Source organism: Hemicordylus capensis, chromosome 5 (genome assembly GCF_027244095.1).
Source record: "Hemicordylus capensis ecotype Gifberg chromosome 5, rHemCap1.1.pri, whole genome shotgun sequence".
Lineage (NCBI taxonomy): Eukaryota > Metazoa > Chordata > Lepidosauria > Squamata > Cordylidae > Hemicordylus > Hemicordylus capensis.
This window is the reverse complement of record NC_069661.1, coordinates 17,542,659-17,556,841: the sequence shown is the minus strand read 5'-3', so window position 1 is coordinate 17,556,841 and position 14,183 is coordinate 17,542,659. Positions and strand designations below refer to the sequence as shown.

At 46.2% G+C, this 14,183-nt stretch overlaps 1 protein-coding gene across 2 annotated transcripts in view; it reads left to right on the top strand.

The window, feature by feature from the left end:
- The first annotated feature begins 5,672 nt into the window (after positions 1-5,672).
- PRKG2 (protein kinase cGMP-dependent 2) overlaps positions 5,673-14,183 on the top strand; it is a 96,786-nt gene continuing 88,275 nt past the window's right edge. The window contains exon 1 of one of the 2 annotated variants that reach the window (XM_053251223.1): positions 5,673-6,034. The gene's annotated coding sequence lies outside the window, so the exon portion shown is untranslated. The remainder of the gene's footprint in view (positions 6,035-14,183) is intronic. The other variant, XM_053251222.1, reaches the window with a different exon arrangement.

The window sequence follows — 14,183 nt, the reverse complement described above, 5'->3', positions numbered from 1 at the left end:
TGCATTCTGAAGTACCAAGAAAGTGGTAAAGGCACAATTAGTGCATTTTATGTAATAGCTTTGTCATTTTTAATTAGAACAAAATATAATGAGTGGGAGTGGGGGAAGGGCAGGCTTCAAAGAAATGTCCCTGTTAGATTTGGTTTGCATGGACAGCTCTCTGTTTTGATCACAGGCAGCAATTAGAATAATTTCACTTAAAATGTTGAGGACTCCTCAATTCAAAGAAAGCTATAGTTATAGATTTCCCACTGCCCCTGGTTTGGCATAATTTAACTTGTGTGGTATAATTTGCAGGATGTGTCTTCTAAATGTGGCTTCTAGATGTGTTCCACAACAATTATAGATTACCACCTTTTTTTCCTAGCAGAGCTCCTGCTTTTTTATCAGCAGTAAAACAGACAGAAATTCAACAGGTGATTTTTTTTGTCCCAGCATGCATGGCCATGATGCAGAGGCACTCTTACCCCTGGACTTCAGGGCCAAAGTCCAGGGCCTCTGCAGCCCCTGAGGGCCCCCAAATCCTCTTTAGTCTGTCCCGGGCGGTGTGGTCACCCGGACAAGCATGATGATGCTTAATTTGCAAGTGGTGGTGGGACCCTCCAATAGCCTTTAGGTACAGGCTCCAAAATTACCTTGAACCCACTCCATACACAAAACGGGCTCTGTGATGCAAATTCTAACTTATCTAGAGGTATTTCTGGGTTTTTAAAATGCTGTTTTTAATTTGTTGTTTTCTGAAAACAGGGAGAGGCGCTGAAGTAGAATCATTAGCATGAAAAGAAGCACCTCTCTTCACAAATTATTTATTTATTTATTCGATTTCTAGACCGCCCTTTCAAAAATGGCTCAGGGCGGTTTACACAAAGAGATAATAAATAAATAAGATGGATCCCTGTCCCCAAAGGGCTCACAATCTAAAAAGAAACACAAGATAGACACCAGCTACAGTCACTGGAGGTACTGTGTAGGGGGTAGATGGGGCCAGTTACTCTCCCCCTGCTCAAAAAAGAGAATCACTACATTAAAAAGGTGCCTCTTTGACAAGTTAGCAGGGGTAAATGCTAACAAATGCAGATCTATCTCTGTAGGAGCTCGCTCCCCCCCCCATTGGCTAGAAGGAAAACACTGACGTCTGCATGTGGACTTGCATGAAAAACAAACCCAAGAGCAGAGGGGAGGGGCTGCTTCCCTCAATGCCGCGAGTAAACTTCGAAGTGACTTTGCTCAACATTTATGCCGAAGCCTGAAGCCAAGTGTGAATAACTCCCTGAGTGAGCAAGTATTTGAATTCAAAACCAGAGTCTTGTCCTTAATCCCATACTTAACCACTGCATCACACTGGCTCACTGTTTGTTGTTTCTTTCTTTCTTTCTTTATTACATTTTTATACTGCAAAATGCATAACATCCCTGGGAGGTTCACAATATAAAAGCCATTAAGACATAGACACAATTTTAAAATACAAATAAAAATGTTAAAACCCAAAGCTTTGCTATTTAAGTTCATATGAGTGTGTCTGTGCCATATTGCTTGATGCCATAACCATTTTTACAGTGAAATCTTGCTTTACTGCGAGGGCTGCAATTCTACGTGTGCTTACCTGGGTGGATTCCCCCTTGAACGCACTGGGACTTACTTCTGAGCAAACATGTCTAGGGTTGTGTTGCATGTCTTCTGAAAATAAAATACAGATCTGGTTATTCTAATAAGTTTGCACACTGTGATCTGTGAGAGTGAGACTCTCCCTCACCAGAGGTCTCCAAGCAGGGGCGGAAAAGCCACTCCACTTAGGAACTAGGGTGCTACCTTATAGTGAGTCAGACCTTTGGTCCATCTAGCTCAGTACTGTCTACCCAGACTGGCAGCAGCTTCTCCAAGGTTGCAGGCAGGAATCTCTCTCAGCCCTGTCTTGGAGATGCTAGGGAGGGAACTTATTTATTTTATTTTATTTTAGCATTTATATCCCGCTCTTCTTCCAAGGAGCCCAGAGCAGTGTACTACATACTTGAGTTTCTCCTCACAACAACCCTGTGAAATAGGTTAGGCTGAGAGAGAAATGACTCGCCCAGAGTCACCCAGCTAGTATCATGGCTGAATGGGGATTTGAACTCAGGTCTCCCCGGTCCTAGTCCAGCACTCTAACCACTACACCACGCTGGCTCCCTTGGAACTTGGAACCTTTTGCATGCAAGCAGGCTGTTGCTCTTCTCAGAGCAGATCCATCTCCTAAGGGGGATATCTTTAAAAAACATAAAAGTTTTTAAGTATTTTAATTGGTTTTAAATGGTTTTAATTGTTTTTGAATTGTTTTATATCGTTTTTAGCACTGTGTTTTGAATTGTGTGTTTTTATGTCTTTTTAAAGTTGTTGTACACTGCCCAGAGCCTTTGGATGGGGTGGTTTATAAATGTAATAAATAAATAAATAACCAACTAACTAACTAAATAATATCTTACAGTGCTCACATGTAGTCTCCCATTCAAATACAAATGTAGGAGGATCCTGCTTAGCAAAGGGGACATTCACACCTGCTCCCAGAAGACCAGCTCTCCTCTTTCACATTTTGGGGATGTTCTAGCTCTGGATTTCCTGTACTACACAGGAGCTTGGACTAGATGGCCAGGGGGCCTCCTTCTTCAACTCTCTTGGATTCTGTTTTTCCTCCATCGAGCTCCAACAGCATGGACTGTTTAGGGCATTGGGAGTAGAGAGAGTGAGGAAGGGTAACATAGGAACACAGGAAGTTGCCATATACTGAGTCACACCATTGGCCCATCTAGCTCCGTATTGTCTACACAGACTGGCAGTGGCTTCTCCAAGGTTGCAGGCAGGAATCTCTCTCAGCAGCCATATCTTGGAGAAGCCAGGGAGGGAACTTGGAACCTCAGAGATGCTCTTCCCAGAGCGGCCCCATCCCCTAAGGGGAATATCTTACAGTGCTCACATGTTGTCTTTGATTCATATGCAACCAGGGCAAACCCTGCTTAGCTAAGGGGGCAAGTCGTGCTTGCTACCACAAGACCAGCTCTCCTCCCTTAACAAAGGGTCTTCCTCTTTCTTCCTCTACTCTTGTTTTCTCTCTCTCCTCTGGCTTACTCTGATTGGCAGACTGATACTTTTGGGTCTCTCCCTCCTCTTCATACCAGCTTGTTGCATTTTTTACCTTCCTCCTTCCTTGTTCTGATCTCGCACTATGAAGACATAGAAAGCTCAGGGACACAGGCTTTCTGTTGAAGTATGTAACTTTCTTAATAAACCTTTATAAGTATTTGGACCTTAAATGTCTGCCTCAAGAAACTCCTAATGGGGCTTGGTTCTTCTCACACACGCTTGCTCTGTTATAATTGGGATAAATGAAATCCCTTCACTACAGCAGGGATGTCCCCACTGCAGGACATTTTGTGTGTTACTTTTATTTATTAAATAGTTAGTTATGTTACAGTTAGGTGCCCAGTGAAGGGGAAAGCAGTCTGTCATTGATAAAACTCTCACTTTGCTTTAAAGGTAAAGTTGTGCTGTCGAGTCAGTATCGACTCCTGGCAACCACAGAGCCCTGTGGTTGTCTTTGGTAGAATACAGGAGGGGTACTACAACTCCCATCATCCTCAGCCACAATGGCCAAAGGGAGTGGTAGTCCAACCACATCTGGGGACCCAAGGATGAGAACCCCGGTGTAACGTATGAAGTAAACAAACAAACAAATGAATATTTATATACCGCTTTTCAACAAAAGTTCCCAAAGCGGTTTACACAGGAAACAATAATAAAGTAATACGATGGATCCCTGTCCCCAAAGGGCTAACAGTCTACAAAGAAACAAGACAGACACCAGCAACAGCCACTGGAGGGATGCTGTGCTGGGGGTGGATAGGGCCAGTTGCTCTCCCCCTGATAAACAGAAGAGTATCATCACTTTATAAAGGTGCCTCTTTGCTCAGTTAGCAGGGGACTGAGCAGCTTCCCACTGAATGTGTAGCATGTAAGCTGTACACAGTTTGTCATTTGTGAGTTTCTTACAGGAAGGTTGTTGTGTGTTCAACAGAGAAGAACATAAATGTGAATCCTCATACATGACAGTTGAGTTTACACAAAGGTTGATGTGTACTTTCCTAGTACCAGTCAATCAATCAATTTATTTACAGCCATAGGCCATACCGAGAACATACAAAGATTAAAACAAGATTAAAAACACAATATGTCAACAGTAATATAATACATAATAATCAGGACAAAACAATAGCTCCTATGAATTAGACCTTAAACAAGATCTTAGTCTAATAGCGACATAAAAGAATTTCGCCGCCACCTTAGTAACCTCATTATTTTGATCCTCCTAGTACATGAATTCTGAGAAACAGTCTTTAAAAGTACAGGAGCTTCTCTAGAGCTAGAGAGAGCAACCTCATTTCTGGACGAGGCATTCATGGCTGGCTAGGCTGACACTTGAGAACATAAGAACAGCCCTGCTGGATCAGGCACAAGGCCCATCCAGCATCCTGTTTCACACAGTGCCCTCTCTCCTGCTGTCTGCACCTGGTATTGAGAGGCATCGTGACTCTGAGGCTTGAGATGGCCCACAGCCACCAGACTAGTAGCCATTGATAGATCTGCCCACCATTGTGAACCTGTCTAAGCCTCTTTTAAAGCCATCCAAGCTGGTGGCCATCACCACATCGCCTGCACATTTATGGCTTGGTTTATTTTATTTTATTTATTTATTGATCAGATTTGTAGACCACCCTAAACCTTCCTCTCTGGGGGGTTTCTTCTCGCTTTCTTTGCACAGGATGGTTGTACAGCTGAATGTGGGAACTGACTTCACCAAGTAGCCTGGCTGCAGACAGACAGAAAGCTTGAGGAGCAACTCACACTTTGGGTTTTTGTTTTTTTTTAAAGAAAATACACCTTTGGAGTGGGGGAGAAATATGTTTTGGGCAGGGGCGTAACTATAATAGGACAAGGGGAGACAGTTGTCTGGGGGCCCACTGCCTTGGGGGTTGGGTGGGCAGAGGCAAGTCACATGACTGACTCCCCCAGCCGTGCACCCTCCCGGGCTTCCTTCAGTTGTATTCATCCTCCGAAACTGGTGTGAGTGTTAAGACCTGGAGCTACCAGAACAGCAAGTCTTTCTCTAGTACCATTAAAGGACTTGCATCATCCACAATTTACAAAACCTTTTAAAAAATAATTTAGGATGACGTTCTATTGTGGCACATAGGTTTTTGTTGTTGTTTTTTGTCATCACTATTCAGCCTCATTTAAGATTTCTTTACTTCATGAGCTGAGCTTCAGTGGGGGGGGGCATTTTAAAATCTTGTCTCTGGGCCCACTCCAACGTTGCTATGCCCCTGGTTTGCGGGGTTGAAAAGATACCCGTGATCTGGAGGGGGGAGCGGAATTCCGTACAATGAGGCGGGAATTCCTCAAATGCTTAAGGGAGAAACTGCACCTCGGCTTTGTGGCGAGATGGCATAAAAGTCCTCCTCCCTGTGTGTGGCGTCACATTTGCGAGGGCCCGTTCACACGAGCACGCTAGCGCTCCCGCAGCCGTGCACGAGAGAAACTGGCATGTGTGAATGCCGCCGCTCTGCGCCCCGGCCCCTCCCTCTTTCCAGCGCGCCCCGCGGGACCAAACAAGCGTGCTTGCGCGCGGGCCCAGGGAAGCGATGCGCCGCATCTACCCTGGCGAAGGCAGAGCCCGCTTGCTTCCTCCCTCCTTCTCCCCGCGGCGGGCGAAGGGCAAAGCTGGCACGAGGCGGCGGCTCCTGCCTGCCGTGGCCTCCCCTCCTCCCCCTCCCTCCTCTCCCCGCTCAGCCCGTCCGCCAGTCCGTCCTCCTCGGCTCTCACTTGCAGCCGGGGCTGGCAGGGAGGCGACAGCGGTGCCAGTCTTCTGCGTACTGTCCACCTGCCTGCCTGCTTCTCCCTCTCTGCCGCTGCGAGTCCGGGCAGGAGGCAGGCCGGCTCTTTCCCTGGAAAGGCGGAGGAAGTGACCGCAGGACGGAGAGGGCTGACCGGCCGCCTGAACAGGCAGGTGAGTGTTGCAAGCTGGCAAAGGCTGGCTGCCCGGAGGCAGGATTAGGAGATGGACCCGCCGGAGGGCGAGGCGGGCGGGGGGTGCTGCTGGGTTTCAGGGTTGGCAGTTCACGTGTGTCCACGTGGGTTGCGTGTGCAGCAGCCGAGTCCCGCTTTGTGGAATTCGTGGAGGTTTCCGCAGGGGCGGGGGAGAAGGCGCGGAGGGTGAGGGTTCCTTCCCCCCCCCCCCCCGGCTTAATTTGCGTGGTGCGAGGGGGAAAGTCCTGTACGAATGTATTAAGATCCACTGGTGCAACGGACACACACGATTGCGCACCCGTGTGTTGTGCATTAATTAATCCAGAATAACTCCCCGTCGCTAACGCGTGTTAAGAGCCCCCGCGTCGCCTGAAGCATGCATTGAACGGATAGCGGAGGGAGAGGATTTCCATTTAAAAAAATAAAAATAAAAAAGCATTCGTTATTTGACCTGACAGAGAGTACAGTTGTTGTTATCCCTGTTTTATGGCTCCAAGAGAAGGGACTGTCAAAATTATGTGGGGGTGGGGGGTAACTAATCCATGTGGCCTGATGCAGGGTGAGTCTCTCTCTCTCTCTCTCTCTCAGGAGATGCTTTTCATCTTTTTGCTGGCGGTGGGGGGGGGGGGGGGCTTCACCAGTATATAATTTGGTTATTCGTTGGGAGAGAGGTTTTTGTTGAAATGGGAACTAGGAAATAATAGGGGTGGTGGGCTTCTCCAGAGTGCAACATGATGTTCCTAGAATCCTAGAACTTTAGTTGAAAGGGACCTCCGAGGTCTTCTAGGCCAGCCCGCCGCTCAGATATTGAGATTCAATGGATGGATGTGGGGTTGTTTTTTTTGCAGGAATATATTCTGCCCACATTTGACAGAGGAAGAGAGAGAATGCGGTAGAACGGAGAATGCATTTTGTGTTTCGATATAGGGGACTTCATTTGAGCCAAGTTGTGGTGTCTCATTCCATGACAGGGAGATAGGTAGGAATAGAATGGTGTGTGGGTTTCAGTGTTTAATTTTCACTGGCCTATGTGTTAATTCACTCGTTCTGTTTACCGTGATATGTATGGGTGGGGGTCAAGTTTATATAACATGGGAGGATCTTCTCTGGGTGCATATATGTGAGTTAGATAACCACACTGGTGTGAGTGGTTGTAATTAAAACATTGAAGAAGTACAGCAAGATGGGACCATCTGCATGCTGTTAGGATCATGTCTCCCCTCTGTTGCTTCTGGGGATCAGGAGGAAGAGGAGAGATGAAGATCTGCTGTGACTTGATAACACCCTGGTTTCTTTGCTGGTTAATTAAATAGCATAGCAAAAAATGAGAGGAAGATGGAAGAGTTTTCAGAGCAACCCAAGCCCTCTGTGATAATTATCACTGGTTTATTGGCTAGTTAGTGTCAAGGGCACAGCACTGTGGAGATGTGTGTATGATGTACAGCGGATTCTTCTGGAAAAGTTTGGACAGTCTACAAAAGCAGAATCAACACGTTCTTTAGCTTGTGGGCCAATGCAGTGCACAGCAGCATGTTGGACATGGATCAGGGAGTCCTGAGTTCAAATCCCTAAAGGCCATGAAGCTTCCTGAGTGACCTTGGGACTGTCACTGCCTCTCAGCCTGATCTGCCTTGCAGAGTACTTGTGTAGGTGGAATGAACATCCACACATAAGTCACCCTGAGCATTTTTGGAAGAAGGCTTGGAAACAGACAAGTTGTTATAAAGGTATATTTCCCTTTCCTGCACTGAGCAGGGGGGGTTAGACTAGAAGACCTTTAGGGGACCCTTCCAACTCTAATATTCCCTGATTCTTTGTTGGCTGTTGTGTAGGAATGAGGGCTAAGAGAGGGACTGGGGTGCAAAACTGGTTGCAAAACATAGGAGAAAGCCAGGTTTTCTGAACAGCAATGTTCTAGGAATCTAGCTTTGAAAGAGATGCTGGAGCAAAACCTGGGAAAGAGGTTCTGGAGCAGAATCCTGGCTGAAAACAAGTCTCGTTTTTAAGGAAGGCTTGTGGAGAAAAGGTTGTATATAAAATGAGGAAGGGGCCAAAAATGGGGATGGCAGGTAATCGAGTAGAAAGCAGGGGAAAGGAGGAAAAAACAATAGTGGGGGAAGAGATGCATTGTTTGTTTGGAAAAGAGTGTGCAAAAGAGAGAGAAAGTTGTGGAGGAAAAAATGGTAATGTGGGTAGGAGGAAGAGGGAGAAAAATGGGTGGGAAAGAGAGAAAGTAAGAGAAAATGGCCCGATCTTGCCTATGGTGCCATATGTGATCCCAGGGTCTAGAAGCCGGAAGGCCATGCTCTGGTCAGTACTTGTTTGGGGACATCATGTAAACTGCCTTGAGTACCCTCATGGAAGAAGGCAGGAGATTAAGGTAATAAATGAATAACGAGAAACTTGCTTCCTGCTCTTCTCGGCAATGCAGCTGCCAGGTCCAATTTGTAAGTTAGGAACATAGGAAGCTGCCATATACTGAGTCAGACCATTGGTCTATCGAGCTCAGTATTGACCTCACAGACTGGCAGTGGCTTCTCCACGGTTGCCAGACACCTGGATTTTTGTACTACTGGCTAATTTGTTTGTTTGTTTATATTTGTACACCACTCCGAACTTCCGTCTCTGGGTGGTTTACAAGAACATAAAACAAATTAAAACAGAAATTTAAACCTTAAAATAATTTAAAACCACAAGTCTAGTTAAAAAGCTTGGGTGAATAAACATGTCTTTAAAGGCTTTTAAAAAGTGGTCAGAGATGGAGAGGCTCTTATTTCAGCAGGGTGTCTCAGGGCAGCAAGAGAGAAGGCCCATCCCTGTGAAGCCACCAGACGAGCTGGTGGCAACTGCAGACGGGAGTGGGGTTCATAGTGAAGAAGATGCTCTCTTCAATAAAGGTAAAGTGTGCTGTCGAGTCGGTGTTGACTCCTGGCGACCACAGAGCCCTGTGATTGTATTTGGTAGAATACAGGAGGGGTTTACTATTGCCTCCTCCCACGCAGTATGAGATGATGCCTTTTAGCATCTTCCTATATCGCTGCTGCCTGATATAGGTGTTTCCCATAGTCTGGGAAACATACCAGCAGGGATTCGAACCTGGCAACCTCTGGCTCGCTAGTCACGTCATTTCCCCGCTGCACCATTAGGTGGCTTGCTCTTTTAAATACCCTGCACCTAAGCTGTTTAGGGCTTTAAAGGCTTTATCCCTTCTCATTAGACTTAAGAAGCAATGGAAGGAAGGAATGCTGGAAGGGGATGATTGTTTTCTTTCCCTACCAGACATATGGCTCAAAATAGATGAAAATCTATAAATAATGTTCTGTATTGATAGAATCTGAATAATTGTGTGTGTGTGTGTGTGTGTGTGTGTGTGTGAGAGAGAGAGAGAGAGAGAGAGAGAGAGAGAGAGAGAGAGAGAGGCCTAATCCAGAAGTTCCCAATTTGGGTTTCCAGATTTTTGTTTATTTATTTATGCATTTAATTATCAAACTTTTATACTGCCCCAAACTTGCATCTCTGGGCGGTTTACAACACAAAAGTAAAAACATTAAAACAATTTAACACACAGTTAAATTAAAAAGCTTGGGTGAAAAGATAAGTTTTCAGGGATTTTTAAAAAGTTGTCAGAGATGGGGATGTTCTTATCTCAACAGGGAGTGCGTTCCAGAGTCTCGAGGAAACAACGGAAAAGGCCCATCATCCCTTCTCTATTGGACAAGGATGTCGTTAGACTACAACTCGGCCTTTGTGGTCGAGGATTATGGGAGTTTTAGTCTAACAAAATCTGGGAACTCCTGGAATCCTATTATTGGGGGGTAGGAATGGTATCTGCCATGCCACGGCTTGTGCTGGTGCAGCTTTAGTGAGATGATATCCTGTGTTCCTTCCGCAGCAAACTAAAAATAATTATAGCAGGATAACCAAGAGCCAACATAACAACAGAGACATCCCACAGTCTCGGCAACTCTGTTGCTACCCCTCAAATGTGATGGTTCTTACCAGAGATGCACCCATATTAGCCATGTGTGGAAGACACCATTCAACATGTGGTGAGAGCAGAAACAGCATGATGGTGTCCCATCAGTCTACGGCCTGTCTTACATGCAATAGGACTGCTTTCATGACCCTAAACAGGGTCGGAGAAGTGCCCAGCCAGGGTAAGAGAACTGTTTGTGCTCCCGATCAATGGTGGTGTTTTTGCAAAGATCAAGATAGGAGGAGGTGAGAGTGATTGTAAGGGGGCTGCTTGGCAGCTGGGTAGGATGGATGTAACCAACCCACGTTCTTTCCCCAGCATTTTATCAAGGGTGATGGATGAAAAGCCACCCTTCCCAGCTGCCACATCATCATTCTCTCCTCCTCCTCCTCTGATCTCTGCAAACACACAATCCTCGACTGAGAGCATACCCAGCTCTCCCACCCTGGCTGGGCACTCCTCTGAGCTTCTTTATTTTTATTTATTTATTTTATTTAATCTTATTTATACATTGCCTGTTATAGAAATCTCCAAGTGGTGTCCCAAGTTAAAACACAATTAAAAAAATACATATCAGTTAAAAATTCATAAAACAGAAAAAAACAGTCTCAGTAAGTAGAAACATATTAAAATTTAAATTTCAGTTAAAAGCCTGGGGAAACAGGTGCATCTTGAGGTTCTTCCTAAAAGCAAACAGAGAAGGAGATGCTTTTATTTCAGTGGGGGGCATATTCCAGAGCCCCGGGGCAGCCCCAGAAAAGGCATAGAAATGTAGAGTCCTAAGAACAGCTCCTGTATCAGTTGTATTTTATGGTGGCCTGTCCACCTGTATAAGCTGCCTTGTGAGGCCTTGGCACCTAAAAGGCACGGTAAAAACCTCTTAAATATGAGTGGGTTGCCAGGAAGAACCCTCTTCCTTGATAGGTGTTGGCACACAGAACTCACAGGATCCAAGCTTCCCATAAGGAAGGGTTTGAGGCTCCCTGGGATTCTTCTACAGTAACTGTGCACCCCGGCTGACATTCTCCCCAGCCCTCTGGCGAAAGAAGGTCCACAAGGAGCCTTCAGCATCTCTTTGCTGAAGCTTTGTGCACAGTGGACTAGGTGTGGAGAGGGAGGGGGAAATAATTTTCACATCTCTACCCTCGCTGCAAAAGCCCTTTCCACTTGCATAAATCTGTTCCAGAGAGCTGTGTGACTGTCAGGAACATATTTAATACAAGTGGAAAGAACTTTTGGAGGTGGCGGGGGGAGAGCCGTGTGAAAATTGCTCCCCTTTACCTCTCTGTGCCCGGTCTGCTGTGCAAGAAGCTTTCAGTGCAGAGACGCTGAAGGCTCCTTGAAAATCCACAGCTCTCCTTCTGTGATCGGAGGGCTGCGGAAAATGCCAGACAAAATATTTGCATTGCTGTTTGGATTTGTAGGTAGGATTGACTATAGGCTGGCCAGTGGCCTGCCCTTACTGAGGACTGTTGCCTGGCAGTGGGCAGGCCAGGGCAGGCTTCATAGTGCAATACCCAGTGGGGGCCATGGAGGGTAGTCTCCTGAACTCTTGTTCATCCCTTGCGGAATTCATACACTTGCAAGAACTGGAGAGACTGGGAGAGGAGGCCATCTAAGCCAGTCTTTCCACCTGCCCAAAGAGTAGACTGTTCACCACTCACGCCCTGCACACAGGGATGGGGCATAGCTCGGTGGAAGAGCGTCTGCTTTGCATGCCGAAGGTCCCAGCCAGGTGCATCTCCAGGTAGGGCTGCAACGGACTCCCCCCTGAAAACCTGGAGAGCTGCTGCCAATTAGCGGAGGCAAAACTGAGCTAGACGGACCAATGGTCTGACTCGGTCCAGGGCAGCTTCCTATGAGCAGCTGTACCCCAGAAGTTGCTTACGCTGCCAGGTGGCGTGGGCAGCAGAGATGAGGAACACAGCATAGGGACAGGGAATTAATTTCTTTTGCATACATACAGGTGGCCCTCGTTATTCTTGGGGGTTCTATTCTTGCCTATAACCGCAAGTACGGAAAGCACGAATAAAGGAACCTTGCCCCTATGAGAATCTAGGAGTTAGGTTCCCACACACACGCTAAAAAATAGGGAAGGGGGGGAGAAAAATAAGAATAGAAATGAACAGTACCTTGCTCTCCATGGCTCCAGAAATGTCCCACCCCCAACCCACAGATCGGCTGAATTTTTGGCGAATATTGGTCAGAATTATTATTTTTTCTTTTAAAGAACGAACCTCAGAATGGCTCTGTGTAGTAAAATGACATCTGGAAGTGACACCAGAAGTCATTTCTGGCCACTCAGCAACTACCACTAGGCAAAATTTACGCCTTTTTTGTTGCCGTGGATTAAAAAACCCAGACTCTAAGGCTGCTGGTAATGAGGGCCACCTGTATTGGGGTGGGACAGAGGAACCATCTGCTAACACTATCTAACAAGATGGCCAGTTTATAGAGTAAAGGAGGTTGGGATCTCTTGATCCCAGAAGATGACCTACGCAAAATATACTTTGCCAATGACTCCCACCTAAGGGCTAATGCACACTACCCTTTTAATGTGCTGTAATCAATGCAAACTGCCTCCCAAAGGATTTGCCATGTTATGAACCAGTCCTATAAACTGTTTGCTATGTGCCCTGATTCTTTCACCCACCAGTGGAGCAATCTTTAAAGCTTGCATTACACCAAGATGTGTTGAGTCTATAAACATGCTGAACAATTCATAAACTGAAACATCATGCAAAAATCCACGGGGTGTGTTTGGGGCGGCGGATCAACGTATAAGGCTAGAAACTCCCCTGGTGGCTTGACTACCCGGATGCTTGTAAATGTGTCACTAGTGCATAAGCGTTTATTTAGCCCCATTGTAGGTTGAGCAACTAAATATTTTATGCTTGTGCCTAAGAATTTGAAATGATTTTCCAGCTCTGTCAATGTGGCAGTGTTCGTGTTGTGTTAGACTAGTGTGATGTGGACTCAAATGTGGAAGTATAACTGAGAATTAAAAAACAACAACATGTCAGTAGCTTTCCTGCAGTGGAAAGGAGAAGAGTGATCTCTCTCCCCGCCAACACACACACACACACACACACACACACACACACACACACACACACACACACACACTCTTCAACTGATGTTGTTTGGTTTTATTTCCTGCCAGTTTGACACCAGAGTTGCAGTTTCAATGTGTGGAAACCCTTATTAAAAATTTCCAACAACAGCAGCAGGTTGCTTGAGCTTCTGGTTGGAAATAAAGATAAATGGTGAAGGGTGCCGTCGAGTCGGTGTCGACTCCTGGCAACCACAGGGCCCTGTAGTTGTCTTTGGTAGAATACAGGAGGGGTTTACCATTGCCTCCTCCCACGCAGTAGGAGACGATGCCTTTCAGCATCTTCCTATATCACTGCTGCCCGATATATGTGTTTCCCATAGGCTGAGAAACATACCAGTGGGGGATTTGAACTGGCAACTTTTGACTTGGTAGTCAAGTCATTTCCCCACTGCGCCATTAGGTAGTTGGTTGGAAATGCAGAGTGCCATATAAGCAGACATCTTGCTTGCCAGGTTTATAAAGTAAAGTGTGCCGTCAAGTCGATTTTGACTCCTGGCGCCCACAGAGCCCTGTGGTTTTCTCTTGGTAGAATACAGGAGGGGTTTACCATTACCATCTCCCACGCAGTATGAGATGATGCCTTTCAGCATCTTCCTATATCGCTGCTGCCCGATAGAGGTGTTTCACCAATGGGGATTTGAACCGGCAACTTTCTGTTTGTTAGTCAAGCATTTCCCTGCTGCTCCACTTAAGGTGACTAGCTGGGTTTATATTGGGCTACAATGTTCTCTTTACATAACTGTATGGGGAGAAAAAAGTCAATCAGCCTTTGAATTCAGCAGTCATATAAATGCTCTGTTTATTTTCATTACTGCAGCAAGGTGACTGCATGTGAGCGCTCTAAGAGATTCCCCGTATGGGATGGGAATAGGGTTCGAAGTTCTCTCCCTGGCATCTCCAAGATAGCGCTGAGAGAGACTCCCACCTCAGCCTTGGAGAAGCCTCTGCCAGTCTGATACTGAGCTAGGTAGGCCTGTGGTCTGATTTGGTATCAGCCTGCTTCTTATGTTCCTATGGTTTGATCTGTTTTCTTTGCCT